The sequence below is a fragment of the Tursiops truncatus genome, chromosome X (assembly GCF_011762595.2).
Source record: "Tursiops truncatus isolate mTurTru1 chromosome X, mTurTru1.mat.Y, whole genome shotgun sequence".
NCBI classification, from domain to species: domain Eukaryota; kingdom Metazoa; phylum Chordata; class Mammalia; order Artiodactyla; family Delphinidae; genus Tursiops; species Tursiops truncatus.
In genome coordinates, this window is record NC_047055.1 from 24283413 (window position 1) to 24298610 (window position 15198).

Below are 15198 nucleotides of genomic sequence, written 5' to 3' on the forward strand. Positions count from 1 at the left end.
TTTATTTTTGGCTGCGTTGGGTCTTCGTTGCTGTGCACGGGCTTATCATATAGGGAAGCCATATGATAGCAATTTGAACCTGTATTACCTCAATTATTCTGTGTATTATCATTATTTTATACTTGTATTACTTTCAGCTCCTACCCTAATAGGCATCTAGATGTTAACATCTGGAGTAGCTATCATAGGACCTTATGCATACTAGGCACTCAGGAAATATTTGCTGAATTGAATTGAACAAGGGCCATAGAGAAGGTCTCTCATGTTCTCGCGATAGCCTGTCCACCATTACTCTGCGGTTTCCATGTGCAAACTAGAGTTACACGACTGAGGGAAATGGAAGAGGAAGGGGTCACAGCACTGAGGAGCAGAGTCCAATCCCACTGTAATTGCTTGACCAGAATTTCAACTTCTGCTATCACTGGGATAGCTTCAGCCTCAAAATTTTAAGCACTGTTTGGGAAAGTCACTACATGTGTGATGTGGGTATCAACTCCAGGTTGCTTGGCCTAACTGAAAGAAAACCAGTCATGGCATTTTTGGGTGGAAAGGGACAGCTGGTTTAGAGAACTTTTTGACAAGTCTGGAATAAGTTCATGTATGGCTTGTTTTCTTGCAGCAGTACATTTGTTCGGCCTGACTTGGCAGTTGCAACCAGCTGAAGGACAGCTCTATGAAAATGGAGTTAGCAAGGGGAACAGAGGGACTGAATCCATGGATACCACTTACTCTCCAATTGGAGGAAAAGTTTCCAATAAATCAGAGAAAAAAGGTACAGTGATCAAAGTGACTGATTGATTATTGATTACTTTTCTTCTAATTTAGTCATCAGAACCAAACCTGGGATGGTTTCACTTCACATTAAATTTCATGATCACTCGAAAGAAATACTCTACGTGGACAGAATAAATACATGTAAATGTCTTGTGAAAGCAGATTTTCCTTTCTCTAGTGCCTTGAATATAAACCAATTAAACCTTTCAAATATGTTGGCAATTTTGAAAATAGATAAATATTTACAGGATGGAGGTTTCAATACAATGGAAATTGCATTTCACATATAAGTACCCTGAAGCAACGTGGGATTTTGATTAAGTTCTCTGTGTCCAAGCCCAGCATTTATATATAACACTTTACAAAGGATATATGGAAATTTCTTCTGTTTATAATAAGAAAATGCCTTCTATGTGTAATACAACGGCGAATGTTTATGTCAAAGTGGGAGAATATGAATTTTTTTCCTAGTTGGGAAACATGAATTCTTCCTAGTTGGGGAAAAGAAAAAAGCACTTTGAGTACTGAATTGTTAAATTTAACCAACATAAGCTTGAACTACCTGACATTTACAATAAATGTCACAGTACTGTACCAGCAGTCCCAACATTTTATTCATGTTGAATGATCTTAGTCTTAATATTCAAATATTGAAAATAACTGAAAATTTGTATTGTGATTTCTCTTGATATAAGATACAGTACAGAGGGCCTTGAGCCATGTAAAATATCGGGGATGTCAATTCAAAAAGTAAAATTTGAAAACAAAACGTATAGCCAGTACTATCCTAAATATTTTTAGATTAAATATAAAAAGATGAATGAATGAATGACCCAAACCCTACCCTTAAATTAAGAAGCTTATAATTTTATAGAGGTGGAAAATCAGTTTTGGTTCATTAGTTGAAAATAAGAGATTTTTCTGGTTGTTTCAATTACTACTCTTGTGTTTTTAGTTCCTTCTGGGGAGTTATTTGTGGGGTTTGTTTTATTTTTGTTTGCTTTGGAAAAAGGAACTTTGCTTTGGTCTATGCTTCAGTAAAAATTAATGCTTAGGGTTCAGGAAAACATTATGGTTTATTCCAGTTTTCAATTCACAGTGCAGTTTGCTTTATGTCCTTTAGAATTACTGTTTCTAGCCTGGGCTGAACTTTCCCAGCAATTTCATTGTTGCTGCTGAGAGGGACTGAGGGTAGTGCAGGGGTCAGAAATGGCAGAGGAAAGGGTCTGAATACACTTGGACATTTTCTCCCTTACCTTCCCTCCTGCTATTTGATTCCTTTATATCTGCAAGTACAGGAGCCACCATTTGGTATCATGTGCTTAGGGATTTTTTTTGCCAGTCACACTGAAAATCATGAATTATCTGTTTGATGAAAATGAAGCATACAAGACAGCAGAAGGTCATCACATAGTTGTCATCAGAGCATATTCATTTTTTTATTCTAATTCAGATTTCTAGAATTCCTTTCCAAAAAATAGTTTGATGATGATGACTAAATTGTATTAAACAGTTACCATGTGCCAAGATTTACTCCAGACACTAAACATGTATTTATATCATGAAAGTAATGCTATGGTCTTCATTTTCCAAATGAGAAATAGAAGCACAGAGAGTTTAAGTCATTTGCCCAAGGTCACAGAGCTAGAAACTGGTGGTCTGATTCCAGAGACTTGTCTCTTAACTTCTGCATTATACTGAAATCCACACATGAAACATATATGAAAACCACAAAAGACATTTTACACCCTGAAAGCAAAGCCCCAGTGTCTATTCATGATAGATTTTAGGTAAATTCTGTATTTTAATGTGTTGTGACAAGTTTCATAAATGGAAAATGTTTTTAAGATTCTGCTCAATTACAACAACAAGCAGGCCAAACCAATTTCTTTATTAAGAAAAATCATTAAAGGTTCATGCCATGTATACCAAATTATTATCTTAAACTGACTTTTTATGGAAGTCTGGACAAAACGTTAGCAATAGCTGCACATCATAGTTCTGTTATATTAGGTCTTTACTGTGTATTACTTACCAAGTAAAAACATAGCTCCTCTTTTATAAAGTCCTGTGTATACTAAACCAAACCTTGCAGAAGATGGAATATACTATAAGGATATTTTCAAATGGTCACCTGTATCCTTTTACAATTTTCTAGACATCACACAACTCCATAAATACAGTTCTAAACTCGAAAACCAGGTAATTCTTTTTACACTGTTTTCTTTACAGTGTAGCACTTTACAGTGTAGCACTGTAGTTAAGAGCCTGGACTCTGGAGTCAGGTTTGGCTTTGAATACTGACTTTGTCATTTGCTGGCACTCCAACCTCAGGCAGTTAATTGACAGAGCCTTGCTGAACCAGTGTCCTAACCTGCAACATATGGATGATAATATAGTACCTGTCGCATAGAGTGGCTGTAAGGAGTAAGTGAGACAATGGATGTAAAGGACATTGTTTAATTTAGCAAAATAATTATTATTGGGTCAGATGATTGGAAAATTACCTTGTATTGGCATCCTATTAGATACTATAGATCCTGCTTTCAAACTGACATCAACTTTTTTATGAATGATGGCCTCCTTAGGATTTAGATGTTTTCTCTCTTTAAAGTTTGATTTCTCTTTACTTACCAATTTAACATCTATTATTTTTAAAATATCATCACTTTCATCACCAAAGCCATGGATAAGTAGAATAGCACTTTAAAAATAATCAAATTTTACTGGAATTGGTTCCCCATTAACAGTAGCTATATGTATCTGCTTCTCATTAGGAGATTAAAGAATTTTCTCACCACTTAATTTTCAAAATGAAAGAAAAAAAGAATATTTGATTATTTAGTATGCTAAAATTTTCTTTTTTAAATTTATTTGAATAATTTAAATTTAGTTTCAAAAAGAAGATATAAGTCACAACCATATGTCAGAATCTACCAGAAAAATCAGTTATCAGTTTTTCACTAGTGTAAAATTGAAAGTATTGCACTAAAACAGGCCCTACTACCTTAGAAGCTTACAAACTAGTCATAACTCACTCTTTCTCTTTAACTTGTAAATATTATGTTAACAGCTGCTTTAAACAGAGCAGGGGATATGAACAAATGAAAGACTTGTTCCTAGACCTGAGTCATGTAAGGTCCATAAATTGAACTGAAAATAATTACAGTGTAATTTATCAACTAGTAGAGAATGTTAAAATCTTCAAGATTATCAAATCCAATATCATTATTTAAAGATGAAGAAACTGAGGTCCAGAAGGGTCAAGAACACACAGAGATGGTGGCGCAGTGGTTGAGAATCCGCCTGCCAATGCAGGGCACACGGGTTCGAGCCCTAGTCTGGGAAGATCCCACATGCCACGGAGCAACTAAGCCCGTGAGCCACAACTACTGAGCCTGCACGTCTGGAGCCTGTGCTCCACAACGAGAGCCCGCAACAGTGAGAGACCCGTGCACCGCGATGAAGAGTGGCCCCCACTCGCCGCAACTAGAGAAAGCCCTCGCACAGAAACGAAGACCCAACACACCCAAAAATACATAAATAAATAATTAAAAAAAAAAAAAAGAACACACAGAGAACTGAGACTAGAACCAAGGACTCCTGGTTCCACCTCTTCTGTTTTCTATTATTGTAATAATGTAACACAATCTAAACATGTAAATTCCTAAAGAGGTTTTCTAAGGGGGAATCAAAGACAGAAACTGAGCTGGTAAGAAAATTAATTTTATTCAGGCTGTTGCAATAGGGAGAGCACCTCAGGTTCAAAGATCAGTTTTGCCTAAGGCTTTTATAGGAGGAGTACATGAGCTACAAGCGGGATGATTTACAGTTGGAATTGTTTTGTACTCAGGGCAAATCTCAGTGAGTCAGATGAACAGGAAATGTTTTCTCTGTGTCTAGCTAGTTGAAGGGGAACAAACAGTTCTAAACTCCGATAACTATTTATGAAAGAATGGGAAATTGGAGGGTCTGTATCTGGTTTTTCAGCAGGTTCCAGCAAAAGGGGAAAGGTCTGTGTTTGGCTTTGTCACAGGTAACAAAGGAGTCATGTGCAATTCTTACGGGAGTGCTGAGAAAGAATGGACAGAGAGCCTCCTCTAATAAGTCTTAGGGAAAAGGGTTTTCAATTTGGTTATTTTTGCTTATTTATTTGTTTGTTTTGTGGTAAGCCACTTCCTAAATCATAAAAGCGTGGAAGGATATCTGAAAGCAAAAGTTTGGGGTAATCTCTTAACCAGCTCTGTTTTCCAGGGGCATAGGGCTCAGGTAAAATCCAACATTGTCAGTAACAATCTGAATGAGGAAGAAGTTTGTTGGGTAGATGAGGGTACTGAATTCCTGCAGGTTGGATGCCCAGGAACAAAAAGGGTGGGTAGAGAGACAGAAAACTAAAGGACACTAAAGACAACCTTTATCTCCTTTACAATTTTTGCAAAAGGCTGGCCTTGGGAGGAAGTGACATTTCTTTTAAGTTCATCCTACAAAATCTATCTCTGCAAAGTTGAAGGAAAAAAAAAGACATTTTCTAGTCGATGTCTGCTGAATATACGACCATGTAAACAACGTATAGCTGATTCATACGACACAATCTATAGCCTGTCGTGAAGATGCTTCAGCCAGGACCAAACTGTGACTATAGCTTCACCTGTCTGGGCTCCAGTTTCTCCTCTGAAAAAAAAGGGAGTTGGCTTTGAAGGGAAGGAAAAATAATTTTACCTTTACTCTTCAGGTTCTTGGCTCAGACCGCCTTGTAATAAAAAGAAAGATAAATAGGAGAAAAACAAGCAAGTTAAATAACATGTGCACCTCCTGTTTTCATGGGAGAGACCCAGGAAAACTGAGCACCTCCCTGAAATGACCCAAGCCATCACCTTAGATACCATCTCATCTGAAAACAAAAGATGCGAGGGGAGTCAGTTAAGGGAGGGTATCAGGAAAAGCACAGTAAGTGGAGTATGGGTGTTATGCAGATTTAAGTCATTTCCTTCTCCTTTGATCAGAGTTTCCAAAGATTTAGAGTTATCCTTCTCTTCCTGGTAGAGAGGGGGAGACACCCTTACAAATGGAGGTTTCCCTTATAAATCTTGCAAAGGGTAACTTTTAACTTGTAATTTTTAACTTGCTAAAGGCTCTCTTGCTAAAGGGTAACTCCTATTCACTTTTCAGATCTTTTCCTATGTCTGCTGTTTTGTAAAAATAATCAGCTCAAGATAATCCTTAAGCCAAAGAGGCATATTTTGGGGTGGCAAATTCTGCTCCCCTTCAGCTTGCAACCCTTTGTGGGGGAGAGGTCATGGGAAGTGAAACACATTTTGCAAATGAAATCTTACCTAGCAATTAGAAATATATAGCAGATAAGAGCCACCTTTCTCCAGATAAGGTGAGGGAGGGGAGCAGACTCCTGCCACCCCTCTCTTTTCCTTACTCTTTCCTTCCTTTTCCTCCATTCTCTTCCCAGCCGCTAAGGCTCTGACAAGACGGGGTGTTGCTCCGTAGGACTAGCTTATCTCTAAGGTCCCTTCTAGCTGTATACAGTATGAGTCAGTGAGTCCGAATTATGCAGTTAACAAAGAAAAATTAGCCATTCCAAGTAAAAGTTGACCTAGTTTTGCAAAAGGGGATATACTCCTGGGAAGTGGTTGAAATGTGTGTCTGTAAAATTTGTAAACCGCTGTTTTCCCATTTAAAGTACTTGCAGAGAATTCTGTTGTCATTCAAATAATTAATTCCCAGTTTTCTGCATTATAAGTTTCGGGTTTTGACATGTATATAACAATAATCATATGCACTTAGAGAGCATTTACAGTTTCAGAATACTTTAATGTCTTTTATCCACATAACAGTTTTATGCTGTAGCAGCTATTGTTACCCTTGTTTTACAGTTGAAAAGGAGAACACAAGAAGGTTAAGTGACTTGCCTTACATAATAGACATAACTACTGGCAGAGCTGAGATTAGGATCCAATCTCTTAACTGTTATCTCAGCACCCTTTTTTGGGTCTTTTCTTTCTTTTTTAAAAAATTCTATTCTCAAGGCCAGTTGTTTAAGTAACAGCTGTCTTGATTAGAGATCTCAATGCTAATAGCCACATCCCTTCCTAAGAATACTTTTTGTTTGCCATTTTCTGCAGTTTTTTTATTGATATTTTATTGTCCTTGTAATTCGTTTTAAGTCTTTTATTCTCCCACTACATACATTACCATATCTTCCCCATGTGGATAGTCATCTTTAGTTATACCCTTTCTAGTCCCACTACCAATATAAATAGTCACCATATCCACCATGTTTTATCAATTTTCTCTTGCTGTATCCTTAACATCTGGTTGCCATCACTACTTAATTTCAGATGTATACTTAATCTTCTCACCTGTCTCCATAGTGTTCTGCATTTTCTATTTAAAAAAATTTTTTTGAAATATAGTTGATTTATAATACTATATTAATTTCAGGTGTACAGCATAGTGATTCAGTATTTTTACAGATTATACTCCATTAAAAGTTATTATGAGATAATGGCTATAACTCCCTGTGCTATACAATATATCTTTGTTGCTTATCTATTTTATACATAGTAGCTTGTATCTCTTAATCCCATAACCCTAATTTGCCACTTCCCTCTCCCCACTGGTAACCATTAGTTTTTTTACATCTGTTAATCTCCTTCCGTTTTGCATATATGTTCCTTTGTATTATTTTTTAGATTCCATATATAAGTGGTATCATACAGTATTTGTCTTTGTCTCACTTATTTCACAAAGCTTAATATTCTCTAGGCCTATCCGTGTTGCTGCAGCTTGCAGTATTTCATTCTTTATTATGGCTGAGTAATATTCCATTGTATATACATACCACATCTTCTTAAGCTAGTCATCTGTTGATGGGCACTAGGGTTCATTCCATGTCTTGGCTATTGTAAATAGAGCTGCTATGAACATTAGGGTGCATGTATCTTTTCATTTTTCCATTTGTATACCCAGGAGTTGGATTGCTGGATCACATGGTGGTTTAATTTTTAATTTTTTGAGGAAACTCCATACTATTTTCCGCAGTGGGTGCATCAATTTACATTCCCACCAACAGTGTACAAGTATTCCCTTTGCTCCACATCCACTACAGCATTGATTATTTGTAGACTTTTTGATGATAGCCATTCTGACAGGTGTGAGGTGAGATCTCATTGTAGTTTTGATTTGCATTTCTCTAGTAATTAGCGATGTTGAGCATCTTTTCATGTGCCTGTTAGCCATCTGTATATCTTCTTTGGAAAAATGTCTGTTCAGGTCTTTTTCCCATTTTTTGATTGGGTTGTTTGGTTTTTTTTGATATTGAGTTGTAAGAGCTGTTAATATATTTTAGGTATTAACCCCTTGTTGGTCATATCGTTTACAAATATTTACTTCCATGCAATAGGCAGTCTTTTCATTTTGTCACTGGTTTCCTTTGCTGTGCAAAAGCTTTTAAGTTTGATTAGGTCCCACTTGTTTATTTTTGCTTTTATTTCTTTTCCCTTAGGAGACAGAGCCAAAAAAATATTGCTATGATTTATGTCAAATTATGTTCTGCCTATGTTCTCTTCTAGGAGTTTTATGGTTTCAGGTATTACATTTAGGTCTTTAATCCATTTTGAGTTTATTTTTGTATATGGTATGAGGAAATGTTCTGATCTCATTGTTTTACATGTGTCTGTCCAGTTTTCCTAGTACCACTTGTTGGAGAGACTGTCTTTTCTCCATTGTATATTCTTGCCTCCTTTATCATAGATTAATTGATGATAGGTGCATGGGTTTTATTTCTGGGCTCTCTATTCTATTTCATTGATCAATGTGTCTGTTTTAGTGCCAGTAACTGTGCGTTTTTTTTGTTTTGTTTTGTTTTTTTTGCGATACGCAGGCCTCTCACTGTTGTGGCCTCTCCCGTCGCGGAGCACAGGCTCTGGACGCGCAGGCTCAGTGGCCATGGCTCACGGGCCCAGCCGCTCCGCGGCACGTGGGATCTTCCCAGACCGGGGCACGAACCCGTGTCCCCTGCATCGGCAGGTGGACTCTCAACCACTGCGCCACCAGGGAAGCCCCAGTACTGTGCTTTTTGATTACTGTAGCTTTGTATTATAGTATGAACTCTGGGAGTGTGATATCTCCAGCTTTGTTCTTTATCCTCAGGATTGCTTTGGCAATTCAGGGTCTTTTGTGGTTCCATATGAATTTTAGTATTATTTGTTCTAGTTCTGTGAAAAATGTCTTGGATATTTTGATAGGAATTGCATTAAATCTGTAGATTGCTTTAGGTATTATGGACATTTTAACAATATTAATTCTTCTAATGCAAGAGCATGGGGTATCTTCCCATTTCTTTGTATCATCTTCAGTTTCCTTCATCAATGTTTATAGTTTTCAGAGTATAGGTCTTTCACCTCCTTGATTAAGTTTTTCCTTGATATTTTATTCCTTCTCTTTCTGATAGTTAATTATTATTATATAGAAAAGCAACAGATTTCTGTATATTAATCTTGTATCCTGCAACTTTGTGGAATTCATTTATTAGTTCTAATAGTTTTTCGGTGGAGACTTTAGGGTTTTCTATATAAAGTATTATGTTATCTGCAAAGAGTGACAGTTTTAATTCTTCCTTTCCAATTTGGATGCCTTTTATTTCTTTTTCTTGTCTGATTTTTGTGGCTAGGACTTCCAATACTATGTTAAATAGAAGTGGTGAGAGTGGCCATCCTTGTCTTGCTCCTGAATTTAGAGGAAATGCTTTCAGTTTTACACCCTTGAGTATGATGTTAGCTGTGGGTTTGTCATAAATGGCCTTTATTATATTGAGATTTGTTCCCTCTATACCTACTCTGATGAGATTTTTTATCAATGGATGTTAAATTTTTGTCAACTGCTTTTTCTGTGTCTATTGAGATGATCATGTGATTTCTATTTCTGTTCTTCCTTTTGTCAGTGTTGTGTATCACATTGATTGATTTGTGAATTTTGAAGCATCCTTGTGTCCTTGGCATAACTCCAACTTGATCATGGTGTCTGATTCTTTTTGTGTATTGTTGGATTTGGTTTGCTAATATTTTGTTGAGGATTTTTGCATCTATATTCATCAGAGATATTGGTCTGTAATTTTCTTTTTTGGTCATGTCTTTGTCTGATTTTGGTATCAAGGTGATGGTGGCTTCGTAGAATGAATTTAGGAGTGTTCCATCCTCTTCAATTTTTTTGAATAATTTGAGGATAGGTATTAGTTCTTCTTTATATGTTTTATAGAATTCCCCTGTGAAGCTGTCTGGTCCTGGACTTCTGTTTGCTGGGAGTTTTTTTTATTACAGCTTCAATTTCACTACTAGTGGTCTCTGTGTTCGTATTGTCCATTTCTTCTTGATTCTGTCTTGGCAGATTATATCTTTTAAGAAATTTGTCCATTTCTTCTAGGTTGTCCAATTTGTTGGCATACAGAAGGGTCTTGTTTTTTTAATCCAACCAGCCACCTTATGTCTTTTGATCAGAGCATTTAGTCCATTGACGCTTCAAGTAATTATTGATAGGTATGTACTTATTGCCATTTTATTACTTGTTGTCCTTCTATTCTAAATGACAGTCTTGCTAGGTAAAGTATCTCAGGTTGCAGGTGTTTCCCTTTCAAGACTTTGAATATATTATGCCCCTCCCTTCTGGCCTGCACAGTTTCTGCAGAGAAATCAGCTAGTAGCCTTATGGGGATTCCCTTGTATGTGAATCTTTGTTTTTCTCTTGCTGCCTTTAGGATTCTCTCTTTATCTTTAACTTTTGGCATTTTAATTATGATATTTCTCGCTGTGGCTGTTTGGGTTCATCTTGTTTGGGACCCTCTGTGCTTCCTGTACCTGGATATCTGTTTCCTTCTTCAGGTTTGCGAAATTTTTAGCCATAATTTCCTCAAATACATTTTTGATCCCCTTCTCTTTCTATTCTCCATTTGGAACCCCTATAGTGCAAATGTTGGAAAGCTTGATATTATCTTAGAGATCTCTTAAGTTGCTTTCATTTTTTTTTTAATTTGTTTTTCTTTCTGCTGTTCTGATTGGGTGATTTCCATTATTCTATCTTCCAGACCACTTATGCATTCTTCTGTATCACTTAGTCTGATATTCATTCATTCTAATACGTTTTTTGTTTCAGCTTTTGATTATTCATTTCTGTTTGGGCTGATTCCTTGTTAAAATGTTCATTGTTTAGATAATTTCTTTTCTGTAATTCAGTTAACATTTTTATACCAATGTTTTGAATTCTTTATCTGATAAATTATTATCTGATACTTTGTTTCATTTTTTCAGGACTTTTCTCTTGCTCTTTCAGTTGAAAGTAGTTCCTCTGCATTTTCATTTTGCTTAACTTTCTCCATCTGTATGAATCTAGGTGAAACAGTTACCTATTGTGGTCTTGAAGGAGTGTTCTTATGTGGGAGCAGCCCCAGACAGACTGCTAGTGCCCAGCGCCTTTGATGGGAGGACTGGATTTGTCGTGGATGCAAATCACATCTTCCCTCAGGGTGTGCTGGCAGCTCTCAGCTTGGTAAGGTGTGGGGCTGGAAATGGAGGAACTAGAGCTGCACAGGGTGTGAGGTGGGACTTCCTCTCTGCTCAGTGGTTATCACCGCCCTGTCAGGGGCAGGGTCTAATCAAGTTGCTGGAGCAGAAGCCCCAAGGGTTTGACTTGAGCTGGCTCTGTTTCAAGTGTGTGATTTTCACCTTCCCCACACTGAGACCTTTGCCCCAGAGGAGGGGAGTGCTGAAATAAGCGGGGCCCATGTGCAGACAGAGGTCTGATGCACTGCCTGTGTAGGTGTCTGAGGCTTCATTCAGATGCAGCCTCGGGTGCGAGACCCCTTCGTTTCTCACAGTTGATCACTGCCCACTGCCTCCACCACCCCTGCCCCCTTGTGGAATTGCTCCACAGGTCTGGCGGGACCCGCTTGGACTCTCCGTGTGTATCAAGTAGTGAGCTGCAGTAGAGCGGCTGCTGTCAGAGATCTGGGCTTCTTCTGAGGCACTGCCTGAATAAGTGCTAACAATAGCTCTGCCCCCGCACTGGATCACCTTGGCGGCCCGTGATCTGATCTTTTCCCCGGTCATAGCCCCAGATTCAGTGCCGTGCTATGGCGTGGAGTGACCGGGGCCAGAGCGTTCACTCAGCTCAGGCTGTGGTGCATGGCATGGTGGTCTCAGGAAACCCAGCAACTGCTGGGGCAGACCTCACAAGCAGAGTCCAGGCTTCACCAGACTTTCTGTCTGATCCAGCGGTCCTCCAGACAGCTAAGGGGGCTTGTCTTCTCCACATAGTACTCATGGACTGAGACGTCCAGTCTGTGGCTCGACCTGCTCACTCCCCAGGGCCGGTACCTGCCTATGTGATATCCCTTTTCCTCCAGTTCCCCTCCCAGGTGCACAGGTCCCAAGCCAAGACTTTTCTTTCTCTCCTACCCGATTATGTGTGTATCTTTCTTATAACCTTGGTTGTATAGGAGTCCTTCTAACCAGTTTCCATTTAGTTTTCAGTGAGGATTGTTCCACATGTAGATGTATTTTTGATGTGTTGGTAGGGGGATGTGAGCTCCATGTCCTCTTACTCTGCCATCTGTATCTCCCTCCTCTCCCGAAGAGTACTTTGCAAATCTTACATTTCACACCAAAGATCTAGGTTCCCCAAGCACTCCCTTCTCCTCAAAGGAGAACACATACACTTGCACACACGCAAGTACCCTTGGGAATTGAAAATTAAACAACAGCACAGAATGCACCTTTCTGACCTCCTTTCCTTGTAGACTTAGCTGAAGAGGTGTGTGTGTGTGTGTGTGTGTGTGTGTGTGTGTGTGTGTGTTGCTTGTTTTTTGGCTTTGTTTTGTTTTCTTTCCACCTACAGCATAGATACATTTGGAGGCAATTTATGCTATAACAGTTGTGGGCCCTGAATAACAGGTTGAATTCTAAATTTACTTACAGTTTCACTGATATTTATTTCACAGACCCAGTCAGTAAGTGAAGATCCATTTTGTGGTACCAGATTAAAAAACTGCACCATCCCCACCCAGGTAATCATTGTGCATTCAGATGGAACACAGTCCTGCATTATAATTCTGTGGTTCTTCAATATTCGTCCATAGGACTTGTCGATATTAAAATGCACTCAGTTGCCCTTTGAGTCAGCCCATAGTTTCAGTATCTTTTACTTAGAGGATATTAGAGCCTAGGATATTGTTGTAGAATTGCGAATAATTCATATAAGCACAACAAACCACATGAATAAAATAGTAGTAATGCACTAACAAAGACAACAGTGTTGGGAGCATAACATTATTAGTTTTAAAGATTGATGGCAAATTACAGTAAATGTTTCCTATAATGCTATATAGATGTTTCTCTAACACAGGGTTTCAGGGGGCCCAGCTAGAGTGCTGCAGCTTGTTTTCCACTATATTAAATCACTTTATCAATATACCTCAGTTTTAACAAAAGCTTTTCTAAAGCATACTGGAGGCCTGACTTCTAAAAAGATTTATGGAAAGCGTTCACTATGCTAAAAGGCCAACTTATTTACATTATAAAAAATTCATGTTAAATGTTCTTGGCCATATATGTTTTACGTTTCATTCTTGTTTCATTTTAATCCTCATTTTCCCTTTTTTTAAACTTTTTTTTTAAACATACCTTTCCTGTGATGCCTATGAAATATGTCTGCCTTTTGGTCCCTCTACCCCAATAGTCTACACCTGACAGAGTCACTAAATGGTATGCTATAGAATGACATATTTATCCTCCTGGAGTAGTCCTTTGAAAGCTACGGGATCTTCCCATAACATGTTTATAATGTCTTAGTTTTTTGAAAGAAGCAGTCCATTGTAGAAATTTATCAACCATGTGTATATCTAATCCTGTTGAGTGTCCAGTTATATCTTTCGGCCTGTATTATTTTTGGAGGAAGTTCAAACATTTAGTAGCTTTTTCGTGAAGTCAAGGTAACTCTAGTATGTAAAATTTACTTTTGAAAATAAAGTGCTAAAGTTCCAGGATCTAATGCACAAGTCTGCATTTTTTCCTATGCATAACTTTGGCAATCCCATAGATAATAATCACAAATCCTTTCTTAGCCTTTGCTTTTCTAATACTAAGAGTCTTTGGTTTTACTTCTGTACACTACTTGTAGCTCCTGTGCTCCCTTAGTCATTTTAGTTGCCTTTTCCTATTTCCATTTTATATCCTACCAAAGGTGTCTTCACCAGGACTGTATACGGATTCCGTCTTGCCATTGCCAGTGGTTCAGTGAGAGGGAAGAATACATGTAAAAAGTTGAATTGTATGAGATTCTTGACCACCTCAAACTCTCCATTAAAATAATATCAAGGGAAGAAAAATGAAATCTTAGTATTCAGAAACATAGAGTAGAAGCTCATGATTTTTAATGCTACTTTGAGTCAAGGTGCTATTTTAACTGTAGTAAGTACTGTGGAGAGTTAAAAAATGAAGCAGAAGACATAGCTTTTGCCCTTGAGAAAGTTCCTATTAAATAGTAGAGCTGGAAGAAACATGCATACATACACACACAGTGCAAAATAACATGCAACCAACTGTTGTACAGAAATAGAAATAAGATGGTTAGGTGACTAAGAGACTTAAAAGAAAGAAGATGAAAAGATGATTGTTATTATAGAAGTAGCTTGAGCTGAGCCTTGAGAAACAAGAAAAATCAATCCTAGTTGACCTTAAAGAGCACACGTTTAGGAGACTGGAATGATAGGGTGGTAAGGGGGAAATGCAGGTGGTAATAACCTATGTGGTAAATGAATAATGAAGCAATAGAGGCAGCAGATGGAGACAGTTTGGCAAGGAAAGGAAGGATATAAATAGTTTGATAACTAGATGAAGGGGCAGTTGTTTCATTTTATTCCTTTTTTTTTATTAAAGAAGAGAGATGTGTGGTTGTTTGAATATACAGAATAAGAAACCAGTAGAGAGGGCGACATGGATGGTGCTAGTAAGAAAGGAGATGGTAAAGGGACAAAGTCTCTGAGGAGGAGAGAAGGGGAGGGAGGAGCCTCAGAGATAAACTGACACCGAAAAAAAAAAAAAAAAAAAAAAAAACTGACACCGATTGTATGGCACACTGTGTATGAGAGAGACACTGATATTGTGGAAATAAGAGGTAGGAGTTCAAAAAGAGGACACAATACGTTCAATAGATGTTATGTTATTATTATTACTCTCTGTAATGAGTTTTATTTGTGAAGAAAAGTTTTAATTTTTTTTAATTAATTAATTTATTTTTGGCTGCGTTGGGTCTTTGTTGCTGTGTGCGGGCTTTCTCTAGTTGCGGTGAGCAGGGACTACTCTTCATTGTGGTGTGCGGCCTTCTCATTGTGGTGGCTTCTCCTGTTGCGGAGCACAGGCTCTA